The sequence below is a fragment of the Equus przewalskii genome, chromosome 25 (assembly GCF_037783145.1).
Source record: "Equus przewalskii isolate Varuska chromosome 25, EquPr2, whole genome shotgun sequence".
Classification (NCBI taxonomy): Eukaryota; Metazoa; Chordata; class Mammalia; order Perissodactyla; family Equidae; genus Equus; species Equus przewalskii.
In genome coordinates this window covers 43,758,850-43,775,237 of record NC_091855.1, presented here as the reverse complement: position 1 = coordinate 43,775,237, position 16,388 = coordinate 43,758,850, and the positions used below count along the sequence as shown (strand labels likewise).

The window sequence follows — 16,388 nt, the reverse complement described above, 5'->3', positions numbered from 1 at the left end:
CGCCCTAATGCAGAAACAACTTTTTTGTTTGTTGCAGGTCTAAGGAGGGTTCTCATTCCATGAAAGCTAATAATTTATTTTAAAATCTCTAATTTGACTTTGTCTTTCGACACAATTTTAAATTCTATATGTCTAACATGTTATATGTGTTAATTTCTTTCTTTACAGTTAATAGTCAGCCAGCTTAAAAAATCATCCAGCTTGATTGTCTCTGGAATAGCTAATGATTTTGTCTTTAACAATGAGACAAGAGCTTTTTAAAACTGTACCAGTTTCTCATCATTTTTATAAAATAAAAAAATGCAAACACAACAAAAGCACTGATTATATATAACCTATAAAATACATAATGCATAAATAAGTGAAACCATCTGTTTTACTGATTCCCAATAGCCAAAAGTTACCTTGGTAATTTCTATGCCCAAGGCAACAGCAGCTGAGTCTAGGAAATTCGCTTCTTCAGGAAACTATCAACAGTGGGCATGGCTGTACACTGGTTTCCCCTCTAGCTCCCATTCACCTTTCAAGCCATACCTTAAAAAGAATCAAACACTGAATCAATCATCCTCAGGTTACTCCTTTTCCTAACATATTCTCTCTTCTAAAATTCCCTTCTAAGAATTCTCCCAGACCACAGTTTTATATTACATTTGACCACACTTGCTTTGGTAAACATTTTTGTTTTCCTTAAAACAGTAAAGTGAACCAGACTGGGAATAAGATCTGGTCTAACTCTACACACATTTCAAAAACACCACCACTATTCAGTAAAAATGCTTTTTGAGATTTCTTGTTACTAACACGTCCACTTTGTTCTGCTAATTTCAACTGCCTCTCTATACAAAGTCTGTACTAAATTCGCTGCAGCAGCATCTCCACGAATAGAAGACTGTCCTAAAGTCACTGCTGGGGGCAAGCAAGGTGGGCATCTAGGGTGCAGCCCAAGTGGGACGAAGAGGGAGTCCCCAAGGAGGGCAGCCAGGAATGGTGAGGAGGATGCCCACAGGTGGGAGTAGAGGGGGCATCCATGCAGGAGGGCAGCTGCACACATCACAATGGGACTAGGGAACAGAACCAATAAGATGATGGCATATCACAGAAACAGAGTGCCTAGTAGACTCTTCAATAAAAATGTGGGGGAAAATGATGGAACAATGCAGATAAGCTTAGATGTATAGCATCCCACTTCAAAGGCATGTGAAAGGCCACCTGGACCACCCACTAACCTCACACTCCTATGATTTCCACACCACCTTTGAGCAGTTCATACACTCCTGACATTGCTGATTTGTCTTCCTAAATCTCCACTCAAGCCTCCTTTTAACAGCACTGGCCTAGTAAGAGCATCAACTTCTCCAACTAGGACTTGCATCAACACCACTTCCAGTCCCAGCTCTTACCAAAGAGCCAGGCTGTCCAGAACTTTCCTATGTAAATCATATTGCTTCTAGGTAAAAATCCCTCAAAAAATCTCCTCCCTAGGTTACATCAGCAACGTGGTGGAGTGAGCTGTTCCCTTTATCTCTCCCCTTCCAACTACAACTAAATTGACATTCCTTGATCAACAGAGGATACCCACCCAGCACAAGATAACACCTGAGAGACCCACACAGCTATACATCTATCTGAAGGTGGATGGACTACCCCGGAAGAGGTGGTGCAGGTAGGTGGGCACTCTCTGGCCCCCCAGCAGCCCTGTGCACACATGTAGCTACTCTTCTGGCTAGCGCACTCATAGTACCGCTGCAGCCCCGAGGGTGGGAGCACATGAGAGTGCGTGGGAGCCCTGAGCCCCTGCCTGATTACTTTCCCATCTAGTGGGAGAGCCCAGTGCCGCCCTGGTCCTAGGGAGCGGCCCAGGCTCAGACCGGTGGGGAGACCCTACCCACCAAGCACAATGGCCAGCACGACCTAGGAAGAAAAGGCAGTGGATGTGTGTGTCTGGGTGAACAATTTCCCGGTTGCTGCCAATGCCCACAGTACCACTGCAGACCCAGAGGTGGGAGTGCATCTTGGTGGGACTATGAGAGCAGGTAATAGAAGCCCTAAACACTCATGTGGTCACTTTCCCGTCCAGTGGGAGAGCCCACAGTGCTACTGTGGTCCCAGGCTCAGACCCCATGGGCAAGTCCAACCCATCAAGCACATCATAAGGAGTCACCTTAAGAAGAGGCAGTGGCAGATCTAAGCACCTGGGTGAATGATTTCCTGGCTGCTATGAACACCCATAGCATTGTAGCAGCCCCCAAGGTGGGAGCATGCCTTGGTGAGACAGTGAGAGCAGGTGGTAGCAGACCTGAGCCCCGATGTGATAACTTTCCCATCTGGTAGGAGAGCCCACAGTGCCACTGCAGTCCCACAGAGTGGCCCAGGCTTAAAGAGGCACAGCTGACAGCGATCGTGGCCAGCTCAGAAAACATAGCTTCTGCCCCTCCCCTATTGGCGGCAGGTGGAATCTGCAACCAGATACTACCACTATGTGAAAGCACAAATCCACCCCATCAAATAGAATGAAAAGGTCTATTAATATTCCAAACCAGAAGGAAAAAGACAAACATCCAGAAATCAACCCTGAAGGCACAGAACTTCACAATCTGAATGACTGGGAATCCAAAACAGCTATCAGAGAAAAACTCAGCAAGTCACAAGAAAACTCAGAGAGACAGTTCAATGAAATTGGAATAAAATTAATGAACACAGGGAATTCTTCACAAAAGAGATTGAAACTATAAAGAAAAACCAATCAGAAATGTTGGAGATGAAAAATATAATGAATAAGAAAAATCTGAAGTCCTTAAATAAAAACGCTGGTATTATGGAGGACAGAATTAGCAATTTAGAGGACAGAAATATAGAAATGATTCAGATGGAGGAGAAAGAACTAAGACTAAAAAGAAATGAAGAAATTCTGTGAGAAATATCTGACTCAGGAGAGGCAACATAAGGATTACAGGTATTCCAGGTGAAGAGAAGAGAGAAAAGAGGAGAGAGCTTGTTCAAAGAAATAATAGCTGAGAACGTCCCAAACTTAGGGAACAAGCTAGAATTACAAGCAAAAGAAGCCAACAGAACTCCTAATTACATCAATATAAAAAGACCTTCTCTAAGGCATATATCAGTAAAACTAGCAAAAGTCAATGACAAAGAAAAACTATGAAGGGCAGCAAGGCAAAAGAAAATAATCTACAAAGGAACTCCTGTTAGGCTTTCAGCAGATTTCTCAGCAGAAACTTTACAGGCTGGGAGAGAGTGGAATGATATATTCAAAATTCTGAAAGACAAAAACCTTCTCACAACTAGAAGGACCCACAACTAAGATATACAACTATGTATGGGGGGGTTTGGGGAGATAAAGTAGGAAAAAAAAAAAAAAGAAGAAAGAAAACCTTCAGCCAAGAATACTTTATCCAGCAAAAATATCCTTCAGGTATGGAGAAATAAAAACTTCCCCACATAAACAAAAGTTGAGGGAGTCATTGTCATAAGACCTCCCTCCCAACAAGAAAGGACCAAGAAGGCTGGCATATCTGAAAAAAAAAAAAAAAAAGAAATGGTTTACAAAGCCTTGCGCAAAGAGATAAAATAGGCAGACAAAACCAGAAAATTGCAGCTTCCTATCAGAACAGGTTAAGAAACACTAAATTATAACATTAAAGATAAAGGGAAGGAAAACATCAAGAATAACTATAATCACTTTGGTTTAACTACAAACTCACAACACAAAACGGAATAAGTTGTGACAACAATAACTTAGATGGAGAAGAGGAAAAGGATGGAACCTGCTTAGACTAAGGAAATAAGAGCCTATCAAAAATGGACTACTCATCTACAAGATCTTTTATACAAACGTGACAGTAACCACTAAACAAAAAATCAGAACAGAGAGGTCAGCCCCATGGCTGAGTTTGGTTAAGTTCATGTGCTTTGCTTCAGTGGCCTGGGATTCACCGGTTCAGATCCTAGACATGGACCTATACACTGTTTGTCAAACCATGCCGTGGCAGCATCCCACACAAAAGAACTAGAGTGACCTACAACTAGGATATACAACTATGTATTGGGGCTTTGGGGAGAAAAAAAAAAGAGGAAGATTGGCAACAGAAGTTAGCACAGGGTCAATCTTCCTCACATACACACAAAAAAAATATCAGAGCAGAGACACAAATGATAAATAAAGAGAAAACAGAGAAAACCATCATAGGGAACCATCAAACTAAATTCACAGTCCAAAATACATGGGATGAGAAACAAGGGAAATACAGAACAACCAGAAAACAAGTGATAAAATGGCAGCATTAAGCCTTCATATATTAATAATAAATCTAAGTGTAAATGGATTGAATTCTCCAATCAAAAGACACAGAGTGGCTGGATGGATTAAAAAACAAGACCCAACAATATGATGCCTCCAGGAAACACATCTCACCTCTAAAGACAAACACAGGCTCAGAGTGAAGGGATGGAAGATGATACTCCAAGCTAATGGCAAACAAAATAAAGCAGGTGTAGCCATACTTATATGAGACAAAGCAGACTTCCAGATAAAAAAGGCAATGAGAGACAAAGAGTGGCAGTATATAATGACAAAAGGGACACGCCACCAAAAGGACATTAACACATAAATATCTATGCACCCAACACAGGAGCACCAAAGTACACAAAGCAACTATCAACAGACCTAAAAGGAGATATTAACAGCAACACAATAATAGTAGAGGACCTTAACACCCCACTTACATCAATGGATAGATCATCCAGACAGAAAGTCAACAAGGAAATAGTGGAACTAAACAAAAAACTAGAGCAGATGGACTAAATATAGATATAGAACATTCCATCCAAAAACAGCAGAATATACATTCTTCTCAAGTGCACACAGAATATTCTCAAAGATAGACTATGTGTTGAGAAACAAGGGAAGCCTCAATAAATTTAAGAAGAATGAAATCATCTCAAGCATCTTATGTGACCATAATGCTATGAAACTAGAAATGAGCTACAAGAAAAAAGCTGGGAAAGTGACAAATATTGATATTGAAGAAATTACAGGAGAAATAAAAAAATATCTGGATACAAAAGAAAATGAAAATACACCATACCAACTCATATGGGATGCAGCAAAAGTGGTCCTAAGAGGGAAATTCATAGCAAAACACGTCAACCGTAACAAACAAGAAAAATCTCAAATAAGCAATCAAACTACACCTAACAGAACTAGAAAAAGAAGACCAAACAAAGCCCAAAGTCAGCAGAAAGAGGGAAATAATAAAAATGAGAGCGCTCACAACTAGAATATACAACTATGTACTGGGGCGGCTTTGGAGGGGGAGAGAAGAGGGAGGAGGGACGAGGAGAAGAAGAAAAAAAATGAGAGCAGAAATAAATGAAATTGAAACCAAAAAAACCCAAAAAAATAGTAGAAAGGATCAATGAAACTAAGAGCTGGTTCTTTGAGAAGGTAAACAAAAGTGAGAAACCCTTAGCCAGACTCACTAGGAAAAAAGAGAGAAGGCTCAAATAAATAAAAATAAAATTAGAAACGAAAGAGAGGTTACAACAGATAGCACAAAAATACAAAGGATTATAAGAGAATACTGTGAAAAACTATATGTCAACAAATTAGACCATCTAGTAGAAATGGATACATTCTTAGACTCATATCTGAGTAGATCAATTATAAGAGATTGAAACAGTAATCAAAAACCTCCCAAAAAATAACAGTCCAGCACCAGATAGCTTCTCTGCAGAATTCTACCAAACATTCAAAGAAGATTTAATGTCTATCCTTCTCAAACTATTCAAAAAAATTGAAGACGACGGAACACTTCCTAACAGCTTTTCGAGGCCAACAACACCCTGATCCCAAAGCCAGACAAGGACAAAACAAAAAAGGAAATACATAGGCCAATATCGTTGACAAACATAGATGCAAAAATCCTCAACAAAATATTGGCAAATTGAATACAGTATGACATTAAAAGGATCATACACCACGATCAAGTGGGATTTATACCAGGGACACAGGGATAATTCAACACGGGCAAATCAATGTGATACACCACATTAACAAAATGATGAATAAAAACCACAGGATCATCTGAATAGACACAGAGAAAAGCATTTGACAAGATCCAGCATCCATTTATGATAAAAACTCTCAATAAAATGGGTATAGAGGAAAAGTACCTCAACATAATAAAGGCCATATCTGACAAACCCAGAGCCGATATCATAATCAACTGGCAAAAACTAAAAGCCAGCCCTCTGAGAATAGGAACAAGACAAGGTTGCCCACTCTCACCACTCTTATTCAACATAGTACTGGAGGTTTTGGCCAGAGCAATTAGGCCAGAAAAAGAAATAAAGGGAATCCAAACTGGCAAGGAGGAACTGAAACTCTCGCTGTTTGCAAATGACATGATTTTATATCTAGAAAACACTAAAGAATCCATCAGAAAACTATTAGAAACAATCAAGAACTACAGCAAAATTGCAGGGTACAAAATCAACTTACAAAAATCAGTTGCATTTCTATACTCAAACTAACAGAAAGAGAACTCCAGAATACAATCCCATTGACAATCACAACAAAAAGAATAAAATATCTAGGAATAAATTTAACCAAGGAAGTGAAAGACCTATACAATGAAAACTATAAAGACATTATTTAAAGAAATCAAGGATAAGATAAAGAAGTGGAAAGATACTCCATGCACACGGAGTGGAAGAATAAACATAGTTAAAAATGTCCATATTACCTAAACAATCTACAGATTCAATGCAATCCCAATCAGAAGCCCAATGACATTCTTCACAGAAATACAACAAACAATCCTAAAATTCATATGGGGCAACCAAAGACCCCGAATAGCTAAAGCAATCCTGAGAAAAAAAGAACAAAGCTGGAGGCATCATAATCCCTGACTTCAAAATATACTACAAAGCTACAGTAACCAAAACAGCATGGTACTGGTACAAAAACAGACACACAGATCAATAGAACAGAACTGAAAGCCCAGAAGTAAAACCATACATCTACAGACAGCTAATTTTTGACGAAGGAGCTAAGAACACACAATGGAGAAAGGAAAGTCTCTTCAATAAATGGTGTTGGGAAAACTGGACAGCCACATGCAAAAGAATGAAAGTAGACATTATCTTTTGCCATACACAAAAACTAACTCAAAATGGATTAAAGACTTAAAGGTAAGACGTGAAACCATAAAACTCCTAGAAGATAATATAGGTAGAACACTCTTTGACATCAAACTTAAAAGGATCTTTTCCTATACCATGTCTTCTCAGACAAGGGAAAGAAAAGAAAAAATAAACAAGCGGGACTTCATCAGACTAAAGAGCTTCTGCAAGGCAAAAGAAACTAAGATCAAAACAAAAAGATACCCACCAATTGGGAGAAAATATTGGCAAATCATCTATCTGACAAGGGGTTAATCTCCATAGTACACAAGGAACTCACAGAACTAAAGAACAAAAAAACAAACAGCCTGATCAAAAAATAGGCAGAGGAGATGAACAGACATTTCTGCAAAGAAGACATACAGAATGCCAAGAGGCACGTGAAAAGATGTTCCACATCACTAATCATCAGGGAAATGCAAATCAAAACTACCATGAGGGGCCGGCCCCATGGCCGAGTGGTTAAGTTCGCGCACTCCGCTGCAGGCGGCCCAGGGTTGCGCCGGTTCGAATCCTGGGCACAGACATGGCACCGCTCATCAAGCCACACTGAGGCGGCATCCCACATGCCACAACTAGGGGGACCCACAACTAACAATATACAGCTATGTACTGGGGCGGGGGGGGGGGGGTTGGGGAGAAAAAGGAAAAAAATAAAATCTTAAAAAAAAACAAACAACTACCATGAGATATCACCTTACACATGTTAGAATGGCTATAATTACCAAGACAAAAAAACAACAAATGTTGGAGAGGATGTAGAGAAAAGGGAACCCTCATACACTGCTGGTGGGAATGCAAACTGATGCAGCCACTATGGGAAACAGTACGGAGATTTCTCAAAAAATTAAAAATAGAAATACCATAAGATCCAGCTATCCCACGACTGGGTATTTGCCAAAGAACTTGAATCAACAATTCAAGGAGATTTATGCACTCCTATGTTCACTGCAGCATTATTCACAATAGCCAAGAGGTGGAAGCAACCCAAGTGCCTATGGATTGATGAATGGATAAAGAAGATGTGGTGTATATATACAATGGAATACTACTCAGCCATAACAAAAGACAAAATCATCCCATTCACAACAACATGGATGGACCTTCAGACTATTATGTTAAGCAAAATAAGCCAGACAGAGAAAGACAAACACCATATGATTTCACTCATATGTGGAAGATAAACAAATATATGAACAAAGAGAAGAGATTAGCAGTTATCAGAGGGAAAGGAGGCTGGGTGGTAGGCGTAAGGGGTGAAAGCACACATATATGAGCTGACTTTCACAATGTTATTAACTACTATGACCTCACCAAAAAGCAAAAATCCTCATCCCTTTAAGGAGTCGGCGTGCCTTTCTAGTTTCATAGCTCTCACATCGCTAAGGACAACATGTGTCACAGCCAAGCAGGTCTCAAAAATAAAGCATTGCATTTCCTCCCACATTTTCATGCTTGTGCAAATGCTATCTTTTCGTCTGTCTAAAGTGCACCTGTGCCCCTTGTCCAGCCAGCGATCTCTTATTCATTTACTCAAATGTCAACTGTCCCCAATACTTCCCTTGTTTCTACCTAAGAAAATGTACCACTTTCTGCTGGGTTCCAAGGGGAGCATCAGAACACTAACAGTACACAGGAGATGCCTGATGCTAAAATAATGTAAGAACCAACTGTCCTCTTCTCCCATTAGTGAACATTTTTCAGTTTCCCTCACTGTCTGTCCAAATGCCAGATTCCACTACATGATTCAACCTTCATTCACACCTTTGTCCCCTATATCTCATGTCATTGTTCCATCAAGTGATTTTCCACAATCATTTAATACTACTGAAATCCTATTGTTCTTATCTGTGCTACCCGGAATTATTTACATTTCCTCTAGATGAAAAGTGTTTCTATAAGGCACATTTTCTAGCTATACCCCACAGGTTGTATCTCTCATTAAAGAAGTTTTACTTAGACACAGCTGAAAGCAACTAGTGTAATACCACTAATGCTTTAAGTATTTAATTACAGTTTACTAAATGGAGCAGCATATGAAAGCAGAAGTGTTTAATAAATGCAGTCTGGAGACCAGAAATCTAGCCCAAACCTGGCTACTAACTAGCTGTGGGGCCTTAAGCATTTGACTTAACTTCTCTTGACCTCAGTTTTTCACATTTAAAAAGAAAGAGTTGGACTAGAGGAAGTACATATAAATTATTTGTTTACATGTTCATTTTCCCCCTCTTTCTCCATTAGAATATAAGCTTCCTGAATCCCTCATTCTGGTACACTACTAGGCACACAAAGCTGCTCAATAAAAATGTGAATGAAACCAAGCTTCACATTTATAAAACCCCAATCGAGATACTTTTGGAGCGAACTTGGTAACATGAGCCTAAGATTCACCTAGAAGAACAAACACATGAGCCAGGAACACTGAGAAGAATAAAAATGGTATCAAATCAGGAATCAACAGATACATCAATGAAACAAAATCAAGAGTCCAGAAATAGACCAAAGTGTGCATGTGTGTGTGTGTGTATGAATTTAACATAAGTGAAGGGGAAAAGAATTCAGTATTCCAGATAGAACAATGATTTAAATGAGGAAAGAAGAAGAAAGAAGGGAGGACAGAAGAAACGCAGGCATCTATGTCTGTAATATTTTGCGGGAAGGGGCGGCTTTTTCAGCGTGACGCTATACTAGAAGCCATGAATAAGATTAATAGATTTAACTAAATATAATTTTTAGAAAACAAATCAAACAAAAATAATGTAAGGTTTGACTGATTTTTATAGAAGAATTAAAAGGTCAAAATACAAAGATACTCAGCGTTAGCAATAACTAATAAAATCCTTTCCTATCAGTTTAGCAAAGTTTTAAAAAAAATTATTATGCCATACAAAGTGATACCACCTCACACTCATTAGGATGGCTACTATCTCCCCCCAAAAAACCCACAGAAAATAACAAGTGTGGACAAGGATGTGGAGATATCGGAATTCCTGTGCACTGTTAATGGGACTATAAAATGGTACAGCCTCTGTGGAAAGCAGTATGGAGGTTCCTCAAAAAATTAAAAGAACAGAATTACCAAATCCAGCAATTCTACTTCTGAGTATATACCCAAAAGAATTAAAAGCAGGGTCTCAAAGACATATCTGTACATCCATGTTCATAGCAGTATTATTCATAATGGGCAAAATGTGGAAACAATCCAAGTGTCCACTGATGGGTAAATGGATAGACAAAATGTGATATATCTATACAATAGGATATTTCTGCCATAAAAATGAAGGAAATTGTGACGCATGTTACAACGTGGATGAATCTTGAGGACATTATGTCAAGGGAAATGTCAGTCACAAAAAAAACAAATACTGCATGATCCCATTTATATGAAGTACCCAGCGTCGTCAAATTCATTGAATCAGAAAATGGAATGGCGGTTGCCAGGGGCTGGGGGAGGCGAAAATGTAGAGTTGTTGTTTAATGGGTACAGAGTTTCAGTTTTGCAAGATGAAATGAGCTCCGGAGAATGGTTGGACAGCAGTGTGAATGTACTAAATACCACTGATTTGTACACTTAAAAATGGTTAAGATGGTAACTTTTATGTTGTGTATATCTTACCACAATTAAAAACAATTTTAAAAAATTTCTAAAGAAAAGAATTAATATACCCAGTGCTAGGGAGGTTTTGGAAAATAGGCACACTCATACAACTCTTTAGAAGAAAAATGAAAAAAAAATCTATAAAATTTAAAATGTATGTATCATTTGACCTAGCAACCCCAACTCAATGATGTTCTCTGCTGCACTGTTTAGAAATGCTTAAACTATGAAACACTCATATTACATTAGCATTTAGAAAAAACAAGATAAGTTTATAGGGATTAACAGACCCAGAAAATTAACATAACAGCGGTTACCTTGAGAGACATAGGATATTTTTCACTATTTTACTTTATTTAATATGTATTTTTTTTAATTGAGGTTATAATAGTTTACAACACTGTGAAATTTCAGTTGTACAGTACTATTTGTCAGTCATCTTACAGGTACGCCCCTTCAACATTTGTTCCCACCCCCCACCCCCTGGTAACCATTGATCTGTTCTCTTTGTCCATGTGTGTTTATCTTCCACATATGAGTGAAATCATATGGAGTTTGTCTTTCTCTATCTGGCTTATTTCACTTAACATAATTCCCTCAAGGTCTATCCATGTTGTTGTGAATGGGACAATTTTGTCATTTTTTATGGCTGAGTAGTATTCTATTGTATATATATTGTATATAGTGTATATATATACCACATCTTCTTTATCCAATCATCAGTCGATGGGCACTTAGGCTGCTTCCACTCTTGGCTATTGTGAATAATGCTGCAATGAACATAGGGGTGCATAAGTCTTTCTGAATTGCTGATTTCAGGTTCTTTGGATAGATATACCCAATAGTGGAATGGCTGGTCATATGGTATTTCTATTTTTAATGTTTTGAGAAATCTCCGTACTGTTTCCCATAGTGGCTGCATCAGTTTGCATTCCCACCAGCAGCATATGAGGGTTCCATTTTCTCCACATTCTCTCCAACATTTGTTATTTTTTGTCTTGGTTACTATAGGCATTCTAATGGGTGTAAGGTGATATCTTAGTGTAGTTTTGATTTGCATTTCCCTGATGATTAGTGATGATGAGCATCTTTTCATGTGCCTACTGGCTATCTGTATATCTTCTTTGGAGAAATGTCTGTTCATATTCCCTGCCCATTTTCTGATGGGGTTGTTTGATTTTTTGTTGTTGAGTCATGTGAGTTCTTTATATATTATGGAGATTAACTCTATGTCAGATATATGATTTGCAAATATTTTTTTCCCAGTTGGCGAATTGTCTTTTTGTTCCAATCCTGTTTTCCCTTGCCTTGTAGAAGCTCTTTAGTCTGATGAAGTCCCACTTGTTTATTCTTTCTATTGTTTCCCTTGTCCAAGAAGATATGGTGTCTGAAAAGATCCTTTTACAACTGATGTCAAAGAGTGTACTGCCTATATTTTCTTCTAGAAGTCTTATGGTTTCAGGTCTTACTGTGTGTATTATTTTTTAGTTTGAAAGAAAATAAGCTATATACCTCTTTCAGTGGCCAAAATCCAAAATATTGACACCACCAAATACTGGCAAGGATGTGGAGCAACAGGAACTCTCATTCACTGCTGGTAGAAATGTAAAATGGTATAGCCACTTCAGAAGACAGTTTTGCAACTTCTTACAAAACTAAACATACTTTTACCATATGTTCCAGCAATCCCACTCCCCAGTATCCACCCAAAGGAGTCGAAAACTTACGTCCACACAAAAACCTGCACACAGATGTTTATAGCAGCTTTATTCATAATTGACAAAACTTGGAAGCAACCAACATGTCCTTCAGTTGGTGAATGAATAACCAAACTGTGGTACATTCAGACAATGAAATATTATTTGCAATAAAAAGAAAATGGGCTATCAAACCATGAAAACACATGGAAGAACCTCAAATATCTATTATTACTAAGTCAAAGAAGCCAATCTGAAAAAGCTACATACTGTATGATTCCGACTATACAAGATTCTGGAAAAGGCAAAATTATGGAGACAGTAAAAAGAATGATTGCCAAGAGTTAGGGGGTTGGGAGGGGTGCATAAATAGAGCACAGAGGACTTTTTAGGGCAGGAAAATTATTCTGTATGATACTACAATGGTGGATACATGTTATTATACGTTTGTCAAAACCTATAAAATGTACAACAGAAGAGTGAACCCTAATGTAAACTATGGACTCTGGATGATAATAATGTATCAGTGCAGGTTCACTGATTCTAACAAATGTCACTCTGATGAGGAATGTCCACAGTGAGGGGAGGATGGGCAGGGGCAGGGGTATACAGAAAATCTCTGTACTTTCTGCTCCATTTGGCTGTGAACCTAAAACTTCTCTAAAAATTAATTCTATGTTTTTTAAAAAAAAGGAGGAGGAGAAATATTATATTTGCTCCTTGACCTAGGAACTCTATTCCTAGGGATTTATCCTAAAGATATCAAAATGTTCACTACAGCTTTTTAAAAGCGAGTTAAAAAAAAAAATAAAGAACTAAACGATTTCAAAGAGCCATTGATAGGGAATTTTGTTTGAAAAAAAAAAAAAGACTAAATTATAGTACACCCATACTTGTTAGTTAAAAAGTAGGTAATTGTAAATGTATTGGGATAGAACAAAGTCCCAGAGATACTGTTAAAAGCAAATTGCTGAACTCATATTTTATGGTAAAAATTCATATATTAATATGTATAAAAATATTAGAAAAAGCACATACATTGTAAAAAAAAGTGATGACGAGAGGACTTTGTCTACATTACACATTCTGTATTGTTTGAAATTTCCACATCATTTATTTTTATAACGACAAAATAATTTTGTAAACTTGCCATAACTCTAAGAGGCAGAGCTCTAAGCAGCTACTTGAGAGGGAAGAAACCAACACTGGAAAAGCCAGGGATCTACAGACACGCTTACACATGGGGATGGATATCTGCTAGAAATCTATGTATGTTCCAAATCTATTTCCACGTAAAGTCAGAATCATTGTTGGACAACCAAGATTTCCACATTCTTTCAAAATAAAGAAGAAAGGAAAATAGAAAAGACTTCTTTTTTGCCTATATACTTGTGGGGAGAGGAGTTGAGGGGGCAATGATAGATGGCAAAGAGAACAGATTGTGTATACTTGTTTGCATTAACACTACAATTACATTTTAAGGGCTAACTGTGATTAGACTACTACTCAAGGAGTATGATTCCCAAAGCTCCACAAATGAGCATCTCCTAAGAGGAACCTCACTCACATCAAGGAACCACACTGTGTTCACATCCTGTTCTTGAACAATTAAACATTCTCATCAACCCACAATTCTACTCCTAGGGATATATCTTAAGAAAATACTAAAAACATAACAAAAAATAAATAGAAAAAGAGGACAAACCTTATGATTTAGTTTTTCACTACAATCTTCTTTTACAATAGCAATAAATTAGAAAAAACCTAAATTTTCAATAGAAGAATGGTTAAAAACACTGATATAGCCATATGATAGAGTATTACACAGCTATTTAAAATGTTTACAAGGGGGTCTAACAATGTGAGAAATGCTTAAGTAAATGTTCAGGAAGACAATACACAAGACACATACACACTCACATATATAGAAATACCATTATCTCACTTATATAAATATGCACAGAGGAGAAAAACAAAGGATGAAAAATATCCCAGCAGTTATCTCTGGGTAATGAAATAATGGGCAAGTTGTTTCTTTATATGTTTCTGTGTCTTCTGAACTTCCAAGAATATATAAATGCTACTTTTAGATTGGTTTTAAAAGTTTAAAGTTTTAACGAATACTGGCAGGGCTTACATCAAAATTGCAAATTTATTTTAGGTGATACCATTGTTTAAAAGTGTATTAGCTTTTCATATTCTGCTCTTTTCTTCTCTGTCTAGGAAAAATGAAACAATATTAAAATTAAATTCTGATTCCAAAGACGCCAACAGGTAACAGAACAGCAAAAAGTACCAATATAATCTTGAACTATAATAAGAGAAGAAAGGTGGCTGAAACGAAGAGAGGACTGAGACTTGATGAACTCAACCTGAGACATCTGCTGAGAGCGCGACCAGAGGAAGAGTCAGCAACCCGGATCCTACCACTGGCTCCACCACTTAGCGCCATCCGTAAAATGGGGACACAGCTTTCCTCTTGGGTTGCTGTGAGGACTGAATGACACAGGAGCACGGGGGACATTTTACTACAGTGCATGCCACAGAGGCTCAACAAATGCTCACTGTCCTTCACATTCCGTTCTGGGCACCATTATTTAAGATGGCCATTGCGACCACCGAGAACATACCCAGGAAGGCAAGAGATGAAAAGAAACCCGGAAATCCAACCATCTGAAAAACACTTGCAGCAACGAGGCAAGTTTAACTTCGACTGGGACAGTAACGGAGGCAGGATGACTGAGCACCTAAAAGACTCATACGGAAGTCAACTCATTTAGCAGAGTACAGGAAAACGAAGCTTAAAAAAGTACAGGGAGGCAGACTGCCAGCTCTCTGTTAGAAAGAACAACATGTTCAAAAATGGAATAAATCGCTTTTGAAAGTTACTGCAAGCGCTCAAAGGAGAAAAAAAAACACAAACAGGAAATACTTAAAAGGTCTTCCCCAGCACAATAAAGGCATCAGAAATGCCATTACACTTCCTTCTGCAGTTCTGCTTTCCATTATAAACTCATCAAGCAGCAGCCTGATGCAGGCAAAATTAAGATACTCTTAAAATCAGATTAGACTGATTATTTTATTATTGCTAAATTTTGCACTGCTAAGAGGAGTTTAATTTCCGGTCTTCTATGGAGGGTAGTGTACAAAAAAAAAAAAAAAGAGTTCCTTCTCAGTCAAAATTAAACATGTTTCTTTATCATAAGAGATCTTTGCGCACCTGAGATATACTAACACAGATGTGGACTAAACAAGAGGAGGATGTTTAATATGCACCATCTCTCACACTTATTTGGCCATAGAGACTTGTTAACATCTATTTTAATACTGCAAACCACAATTTGGGAAATCCTGATCAAAGCCTAAGAGTTCCAACCTTTATTCACAATTTCAGAGTTTCCTGATGAACATTTACCACTCATGGTTTTCTAAGCATTACTACTTTTTAGAACATTGATTCTTACCCTATTTTTGTCAAAGAGCCCTCTGAAAATCCAATGGCCTTTTCTCCATAAAAACAAACATATATCAAATACTTTGCATGTCATTTGCAAGTTCACAAGTCCCCATAAATCCCATCCATGGACTCCTACTGAAAATTAACAAAAAGGGGATTTAGTTTCTCCTCTCTCCTTTAAGTTATGAAGAAAACAAAAACTTTGCAAATAGCAAAGACTTACAGTAATATATCAGATATAAAGTTATTCTTGCATGGTATTCTTTGAGCACAGGGGAAAAAGTTGAAAAAGTAAACTCTGAAAATACAATTAATATTACTAAAAGATATAGGACCCCCAGTCCCCTAAAAGAAAATCCTAGATAGCTCAGAATATTTATTCTGACAAAATTCTAAACATATAAAACCAACAGCCAATTCAAAAGTTTTACTTCTAGCT

The 16,388-nt window shown here is 37.8% G+C and overlaps 1 protein-coding gene and 1 long non-coding RNA gene across 3 annotated transcripts in view; one reads left to right on the top strand and one right to left on the bottom strand.

Annotated features, from left to right (window-relative positions):
- RCOR1 (REST corepressor 1) overlaps positions 1–16,388 on the bottom strand; it is a 123,812-nt gene that overhangs the window by 34,131 nt on the left and 73,293 nt on the right. The gene's annotated exons all lie outside the window — the stretch shown is intronic.
- LOC139079308 (uncharacterized) lies at positions 1,121–15,476 on the top strand. Its single transcript, XR_011532835.1, has 3 exons — positions 1,121–1,337; positions 1,483–1,663; positions 14,716–15,476. It is a non-coding gene; the product is annotated as an uncharacterized lncRNA (long non-coding RNA).